We start from the raw sequence: 8943 nt of genomic DNA, 5'->3' as shown, positions 1-8943 counted from the left end.
CTCTTCTCTTACCAAGTTGTATGTCAGCATGCAGGTCCCTGAGAATAGAGCACTTTGGGCTTCACACAAAGGCTCTGTCTCTCTGCTAAGCTCTGCATCCACACTTTGCTAATGTGCAAAGTTGTGGGTGGCCCAGCACACTAGTGCACGTGACAGCCATGATACCTGACACACGGTATACATTCTGAAAATATAAATGTTGCTTTTTTGCCCCCCATCCCATTCTTTCCTACCAGTGTAACCTTTCCTTATTTGCTCAATCTTGTAAAACTCAAGGTCATTTAAAAAGTTAACTTGCATATTTTCGAGAACGCAATTGGAAACCTACGTTGCTCCATGGAATTGCTTTACTAATGTATTCCTGTGCTTTAGGGGGGTCTACACAAGACAACATATTTGTGGATTTTGCCATGTTCCTTAGCTCTCTGCATTGGCACACTAGTGGGAAGGAATATGGGGCCGCACCAACCAAAGAACACCCAGATCTCATTTGGGGCATATCCAAGCCTGAGGGCTGCTCCTGACTAGTATCAGAATGTTGGGATGGGGGTGGAAGTAGGGGTCAGAGGAAGCGAAGCATCAATGCCCTGTAATGTCAGACTTTTCTCTTTGGCCCTATGGTGGAAAGACGTGAAGAAAATTCCTTAAGGAGCCTGTTTTCTAAAAAGCGGCCACTAGAGGGCTCTTTAGTGTCTTCCTCAGGCTCTCTTGCTGTGAGCTGACAGGTTTAGTGAGTAGCTTTGGCCTCGGCGGGCCTGCTGAGGGATTGAGTTCTATCTCATAGGCTGGGATATGAAGGTGGACAGCAGGACAGCACCCACCCACTTTACTTCTGCTGAGTGAGTTACCCTGAGGCAAAGGGGATTCTTAGAAACTTAATTTCTCCATCAAAGTAAACATACATTAAAATTTTTGCTAATATAAAGGCTGACTAATTTAATTTAAACTCCTATCCAGAGCATTTGAGAATTAATGATGGAGCCACACCCTCATTAACATTGGACATGATCAATCTTGTAAATTTTCCTAACATGATGGATTAAAAATATATGTCAAGCAAATGTTTTTAATGAGCACCTGTCTTTTGTCTGTTCTTATCCTGTCAAACATCTTTGCCCTATATGGGTATTAATAAATGATATATAAATATTTTTTAATCCATAAAGTCTCCCTGTTCAAAGTAAATATGGATTCCATCTAGCCCTTTCCTACTGGAAGAGCCAACGACCTTGGCTCAGCCCTCATTCTATTCCAAATACACTGTGGCCGTCTTCTTAGGAGAACAGCATTCACTGTGTGAGACTGCTCACTTCTCACAGGTTTGGGCTCTTTTCATAATTTTGGGGCAGAGCCTGTTGATACGTTAGTACTGTATGCTTTAGATTAAAATCTCCCAAAGGGGCAGATCTGATTTGCTTATTTACTGTGTTCAGCAAAATGTATACTATTCAATAAGTGTTACAATTAACAAACATGGGTTTCACACTTGGCTTCTCCTTCCCAAAGGAATAAATCTATTATTCTGACCACAATGTGTAAAATAAGGGATCTGGCTAGCATCTATGCTATGAGGAAGAATAAACACTAAAGCTGATTTTTTAAAAAAGCTTACTAGAATAATTCCATATTCATAGTCTGCAGCAGCTTTAAAGAAATTTTAAGTGTTGGCTCTGGTTCCAGATGATCTAAGGATTTCATTTTCACTTTAGGAAAACTTGTTTTTCAGATTATATAAATTTATTTTCTAAGAAATATGTGATCATTGAAGAAAATTAGCAATTTCTTCAAAAATATAAAAAATTACTTATAAATCTAACATTTAGAGATAATCACAAATGACATATTTTCTATTTCCTTCTAGTCTATATTTATAAGCACACATACACATGTATGAATATTGTTTTTCCAAAATTAGAAACATAAGAGTCTCTATATTGCTTTTTCACAATTGGCATTTTCCTGTCGTCACTTTTTGTGTGTGTGTGCGTGTATATATTATAATTTTCAATGGCTGAATAATATTCCATTATAAAGATATGTAATAATTTATTAACAAACTCTCTTCTGTGCCTAAACATGTCTTCATGCCTTCGTGCTAGTTATTTCCTTTTCCTGGGCATATAGGATGCTTCTATTTCCCAGCTTCCCTTGCAGTTCAGTTAGGATCATGTGACTGAGTTCCAGCCAGTGGAATATGGGTGAAATTGAATGGCCCTGTTCTTAAAACCAACCCATATCATTCTCCCACCCTCTCTTCTGCTGCTGCAGCAACTCTGGAACACATGTTCCAGACGGCATGGCTATAATATGGAAACAGTTTCCATCTTAGAGTCAACACTTAAAAGAGGAAAAAGCATCTAATTGGCTTCAGATTACAACCTGAGTGAAAAATAAACCTCTGTATGTTCCTGCACTTAGCCCAGTGATGCCTTAAGTAAAAAAGTACATGTAAGACCTGCAAGTTGTTGCCAACTTTCCTTTATTGTAAGTAAATAGCAACATTTTGGTTATTGCCAATTATGTTAATAAAACAGGTAAGAACTATTAGGTTGTCCCCCCCTATTTTAAATAAGTAGGTAGTTATTTTCTTATTAATATTTTTTTGTATAATTTTGTAGTTCTCTGCAGAGAGCTATTTTTTTAAAAAAATTAGAAAGTGTGTAAAGAAGCAAGCAGAATTGTCGGGAGGATGATCCGGGAGGATGATCCATGAGGCTGAGCTTGTCTAGCAATGGACTGCCTGGAACAAAGGCTTCCTCTACCCCATGGGAGGGTCTGTGCCCCCACTCAGCCCAGTGGGCTAGGTATTCTTGTTCCTACAGCTCTGTGAAGCCAACTTCTGAAACTGTTGCCAGGTGCCATGAGCCAGAATTCTCAGACTACTGCTGCACAGCCTGCATCTAAACTCCGACTACTTGGAACCTAAGGTCTGTCTGTTCATGCTAGCCTACTAATCGACAAGTTTGCCCATGTATACAACACTTCAGACCAGTGTCTCATTTGTTGTTGTTGTCATTAATCATTAGGGGGTGTATTTTAATTTTTTTAACCAAATATATATTTGTATTAATAAAAATTCAAAAAATTCAAAGGGTAAAAAATCAAAAGGATAGAGTTAAAACTCTTCCTTCTGTCTCTCAGTCATCTCATTCTCTTCTTCAGGGGCAATTAATTTTGTTTCTTCTATATCCTTACAGAGAAATTATAACTGATTATAAATTGAGTCTAACAACCAAAATGAATAACAAATGAGGTTCCTTCTCAATCAAGTAAGTCATTCTTTGATTTTTAAAATTATTACTTTTAAAAATCAAAACACATGATAAAAAATTAATCTGCACAGATAGGTCTAAAATGAAAAGGACAAGCTTCTTTTACACACACCCCCATTCTTGACCTTCTCCCCAAGAACAACCTGTTACCAACTTCTTACAATCCTACTCAAAACATGCTTATGTATATTCCATAAACATTAACAAATAGAAGCACAGACATACCAAATACATATTTCTGACTCTTACCTTTTTCACTTAATTATATATCTTGGACATAGTTCCACAGCAGCACATACAGATAATCTTCCTTCTTTTGAAAAGATGGATCACAAAGAGATCTTTAGGTTGTTACTAGTTTGCTGCTATTACAAACAATTTTCTTTTTTTTCTGCCATCTCCCCCTTTCCCCCACAATGTTTTTCTAATGAGGACCTTGTGTGTGTGTGTGTGTGTGTGTGTGTGTGTGTGTGTGTGTGTATGTGTATTATAATTTTGCACCTATAAATGTAAGCATAAATTTTCAGTCAAGTAAATATTCTTTTTTTTCTTTCCCCAAAGAACAGGGGAAAAGAAATTGTTTATTATTAATCTTTTTTTAAAAAAAAAAAAAAACATTTACACTTTCATCTTTAGGTATGTGCCAACAAAGACAAGTTCTTAGAATTATTTTTGCTACAAGATCTAATAACATTGATTTAATAACACTTCTCTCCTTCTTTGGTGTTCCATCTTATTCTAGTTTAGTTTGGTTATTTTGTATTGAATTTGAATGAACATTTCTCCCTGGCCTGTTCCCCACAAAAAGCCTTGGGGGTGTGGAAATTACCTGAGCATTATTCCAAACTGACTAAGCATCATCTGATAATATGTTAATGGACAAAATAATTGCTGTTGTGTTAGAACTCTATGAAAGAGGCTACATTTAAGAAGCTAAGATTGAATGTAAAAGTGAGTGCCTTTAGGAAGTTCGCATTTCAATCTGGATAAAATGAATTTAAGCACAAATGGAATCGAAAGACAAAGATACAGTTTACTGTAACTCCCTCCAATAAATTTTGTATTTTAGCATTTGAAGAAAGTTCAAAGAAAACTGAAGGACGAGTAAACAGTAAAAATTAAGGGTATGTATTGTAATCCATAGAGCAGACACCAAAAAATCCTGCAAAGAGGAATAACGAAAAAACAAAATGCAAATTAAAATAAAAATCTAAAGAAATTTATATAACATAAAAAAAGGCAGGAAAGAAGTAGAACAACAACAACAAAAGAAACAAAACAGAAAACATATAGTAAAATGGTAGGTTAAATCCAACCATATCAAAATTGCCTTGACTATAAGTATGCTAAATACTCCCTATCACATTAAAATGCAGAGATTGTCAGAATGAACTTTTTAAAGAGTCCCAACTATATGCTGTCTATAAGAGATGCTGTTTAAATACAAATACAACTATGAACATTTTATATCGAGCTCAGCAAACAGTTTTCAAAAGTCCCTAAAATTCCTATCTAATTGTTCCCCAAAGTACTTCCCCTTCACTATATCGATGTTCTATTCTTTAGCATTAACCACTACATTCATATTTATTAATTCTCATAATCACAGGCCAAGAGAATAAAAGCATCTATGTAAACAAACACATATTCAAAATTCTCCCTAAAGCCCATGGGGAGAAAAAGTAAAAGATCCAAAAAAGTTCTTCCCATTGTGTGGTTTCTGATGATTTATAGAACAAGTGGTAAACACAATTAAAATATGCAGGGAGAGGGAGGTATATGTGAAATCAATCAATCAACCAATCAATCAATCTTCAAGTTATATCTAGTTCAAGCAAGAAACTCCTTTAAGACTATTAAGGATGATGTTATCCCTCAAATTCACTTAACGGATAATGAAAAGTAAAAAGCAATTCATAATTAAGTAATTACAGAGAATCCCCTGAAATCATAAAATGTAAAAGTTTCATGAGGCCCTCTAACATTCAGCAATTGCTGGCTCTCTTTTCGTTTTCTTTTTTGGATATTTGGAAGTGATAGATATCTCTAAACTAATCAACCTTTATGATACATTTTAGACTAAATTTTTTTCAGAAACCCTATTTAGTTTTTCATAGTATAAGAATATATTTACAAAATCATGTTTTAATTTCATGAAGTTTTCTTAGAAACAATGCCAGTACCACCAATAATCATAATCATAGCAGCACACTTTAAGACCTAAAAGTGACTCTTTAAAATATCAAATGTGATAACACGCCAAAAAATAGAGAATTCTTATCCATGAGGGTAATTGTAAATCATCATCTATTACTTACTTGATGAAGTCACTTTCTTCAAAAAACGCCCAATTCCTTCAAACTTCATCAGTTTGGTTACCAAATACTGCTAGATATATAATTATAGATATTTATAATAGTTGAATAAAAAGACTCATAATTAGATTTCACAATTTACATAACTGATTTCATATATCTGCACTCATGCCTATATCTATATCTACATAATATTATGTATAATGTCATAATGACAGTTATTGAACTATTTTTCCTCTGAGAAGTTGAATAGGATAAGGGTACTTTCCACTCATGTCTCCCCATATAAGACTTTCTGATGGAAGATGGAGGCTGAGGGAGGATGGGTCAAGCATCATTCCCAAGTGTTTTGATTTGGTATCTAAATTAAAGATTGGCCCATTCATTTAATATGAGAATCAAATGGAGAAAAGTAGAGTTTGAACCCGGACACATTGATTTTAATGTACAAAGACACTGGTCTGGACTTTAGATGAAATCATCGCAATGGAAAGGAAGATTCTAGGATTATCGATACACAAGTGATAACTGAAATCAAGAGCATGGCTGCGTTCGTTCGGGAGACGGTGGATTCAGAGAATGTCAAGGATAGAGCCTTGAGACACACCAACATCTGAGGGACAAATGGAGAACAGGGAGCCCAAGAAGGTGTCAGGGAAGAAAGTCAGAGAAGCGGGAGAAAGTGGAGAGGGTTATGCTATTGAAATCAAAAGGAAGAGAGAACATCCAGGAGGAGTGTCAAATGAAACAGAATCTGTACTTTCCCAACATAATCTTGTCAGTGCTAAATGAGGAAGGGTATCGCAGCCCTTAGTTTAATAAGCTGTTGGTATTTTTCATCTTTTTCATTTCACCTATTTTTCAGGCTAATTTTGAAAACTAACCTTTGGAATGTGTACTACTTACATATCTACGTAGCAGCTTGGTAGGGCTGCTGTAACAAATTACCACAAATTTAGTGGCTTAAAACAAGAGAAAATGGTTTTATCATAGTTCTAGAATCCAAAAGTCTGAAATCGGGTGTAGGCAGGGTGAGTTCCCTTTTAGGGGCCCTAAAATGTGCTCCATACCTTTCTCCTAGCTTCTTCTGGTTGTCAGCAATCCTTGGCGTTCCTTGCCACGAGGCAGAATTAACTCCAGTCTCTGCCTCAGAAGTTACGTAGTATTCCTCCTGAGTATCTGTGTCCAAATTTCCCTCTTCTCATAAGGACAGCAGTCATTGGATTCATCTAGTATGACCTCATCTTAACTTGATTAAATCTGAAAACAAAAAAACAATTATTTCAAATTGAGTCATTCTGAGGTTCTGGGTGGACATGAATTTTTGGAGGACACTATTCAACCCACCATCCTAAGGGTATGATCACAAATTTACAAGTGCCATAGCAACTAGACTCTAGAATTTTAGAGGGATTATAAAGAAGTTAAAATGGTGCACACAAGAAATGAATTTTATGTGGGTACTTGCTAGAGGAAGTCTTTGAGAGAACGTGACCCCCAGCTGACCTAAAAACTGGACCCAGGCAATCAGAGGCTCCTCACCCCTTCCCCTGGCCTTGGGATGTATGTTTCACCGTTCCCATACTAGAAGCCACTTCAAAGGATGCTGTCTTGAGAGGGTAATGTGTCCCTAAGACCATCTAGACGGTATACTTGATTAAACGCCATTAAGATCTCTATAAACTCTTAAGATTCTAGCAGGAAGGTGTGGAAATCTACCTGCCATGAGGCCACTGAAGACAACTCTCATATGTAAGTTCCCTTGCTTATTAAAACTGCCACCTACCTATATGAAGTGGTCCATGTTTGAAGGCCAGTTTTTAACTTCACTGGGGGAACCCCTGAAATTTCGTACCAACAGCACAGAATTTTTTCGCACCTTAGTTTTCTTGCATTGTAATTCGAGCCAAAGTAAGTTGAGACTCACTTTGCAGAAATTCTTTAATCAATATTTTTTTACTTATCTCATCTGCTCTAAGAGTAAACCCTCTGAACTATTTCTGTAAAGAAGAAATTCACATTTTTTTCACTCGGTGAAATACAGAATCAGAAAATCTTTCCAACCCATTTGGGACCTGGTTTGACAGTTTCCACGGCTATGCAGATGGCTAAACTAATGGACTCTTTAAAACTCTCGAAGTAGTGAGAGGTGTGGCAAAGGACCACACATTTATTTAGACAGAAGTACCTTTTCTCTATTATCATCAAATATTTACTATGTACCATAGTCTTCATGGCACCATTAGGTATTAAGAGTATTTAGACTTAAATAAAAAACACTTTCCCTGGGATGACACTAGGGAGGAGCAAATAAATGTGAACAAACATAAAAGTTATAGTTGGACTAATTCTGACATTATTTTGAGCCATCCGGCCAACTCTGGAGTCGTTCTGAGGTGTGAGTCATGGGCGAGCCTTCTTGATCACTCTTGCTCTCCTCACCCAGTCCCTGCCATTTGTGATACTGTCTAGGGTCCCCAAACCGGAACCAGAACAGGCTTAGCCGACCAGAAACAGTGCCATGAGCAAGCCTCCGAGGTTCGGGCATCCGGGCGAGTCCCCCGGACACGGGCGTCTCACCGCTGTCCTCTCTGGATCGCCAGGCTGCTGAGGAAGCGGCAGTATTAGCGATGCCATATCAGCTCCAAAGTCGATAAGGCTCTCCTTGATAGTCGATCGTATAACTAAAACGAGAAAGCAAATATGTATTGCAAAGGCCCTGAATGTGAACTATGTACCTCAAAGATGGAATGGCTTTTTTAAAAGGAAAAGTAAGCCTTGTTGGAGCACCCCTGACTCTGTGAAGGGAAGGCTTCGGGACGCTTGCTGCAGAAAGTTTGTCTGACAGGGAGTTTCTGGACGGGAACGAGAGCCAGGATCCCAGAAATCCGTTCAAACACTTGTTATTGCCCCGAACACCCAATGAAGGCCCAGGGTTCCGCCTAGGTGGGGCCGTGGCTGCGGCCGTGGCCGTGCCTCGGCGTCCGCCGCGGGGTGGGCTGGCCGAGCAGCCGCGGGCCGCGCGGGCCGCGGAGTTTTCGGTTTTCACTTTTCCTTCCCAGGCCGCTCCCACTTCCTTTCTTTCCCACCGGTCCCCTCCCGGCCCAAGTCCGGGGGCCGCACCTCCGCGGGGTCCCGTCCGCTTCCCCGGGGACCAAAAGGAGGCGAATTCCTGTGGGTCCCAGGAGCGCCAAGAGTGCGCGGCAAGACGGGAAATTGCAAAAGTCCTCGGCCCGCGGCCCTCCCCCGCGGTTTTCCCGTAACTCCCGCCCCTCGGTGCGCACCCCGCAGCTGATTCATAGCCGGGAGAGGGGCCGCCTCGTCGCCGGCGGCAGCACCGACGTCCGCGCCCGCCA

The sequence above is a fragment of the Pteropus vampyrus genome, unplaced genomic scaffold (genome assembly GCF_000151845.1).
Source record: "Pteropus vampyrus isolate Shadow unplaced genomic scaffold, Pvam_2.0 Scaffold172, whole genome shotgun sequence".
Lineage (NCBI taxonomy): Eukaryota > Metazoa > Chordata > Mammalia > Chiroptera > Pteropodidae > Pteropus > Pteropus vampyrus.
Note: the sequence above shows the minus strand (reverse complement) of the source record.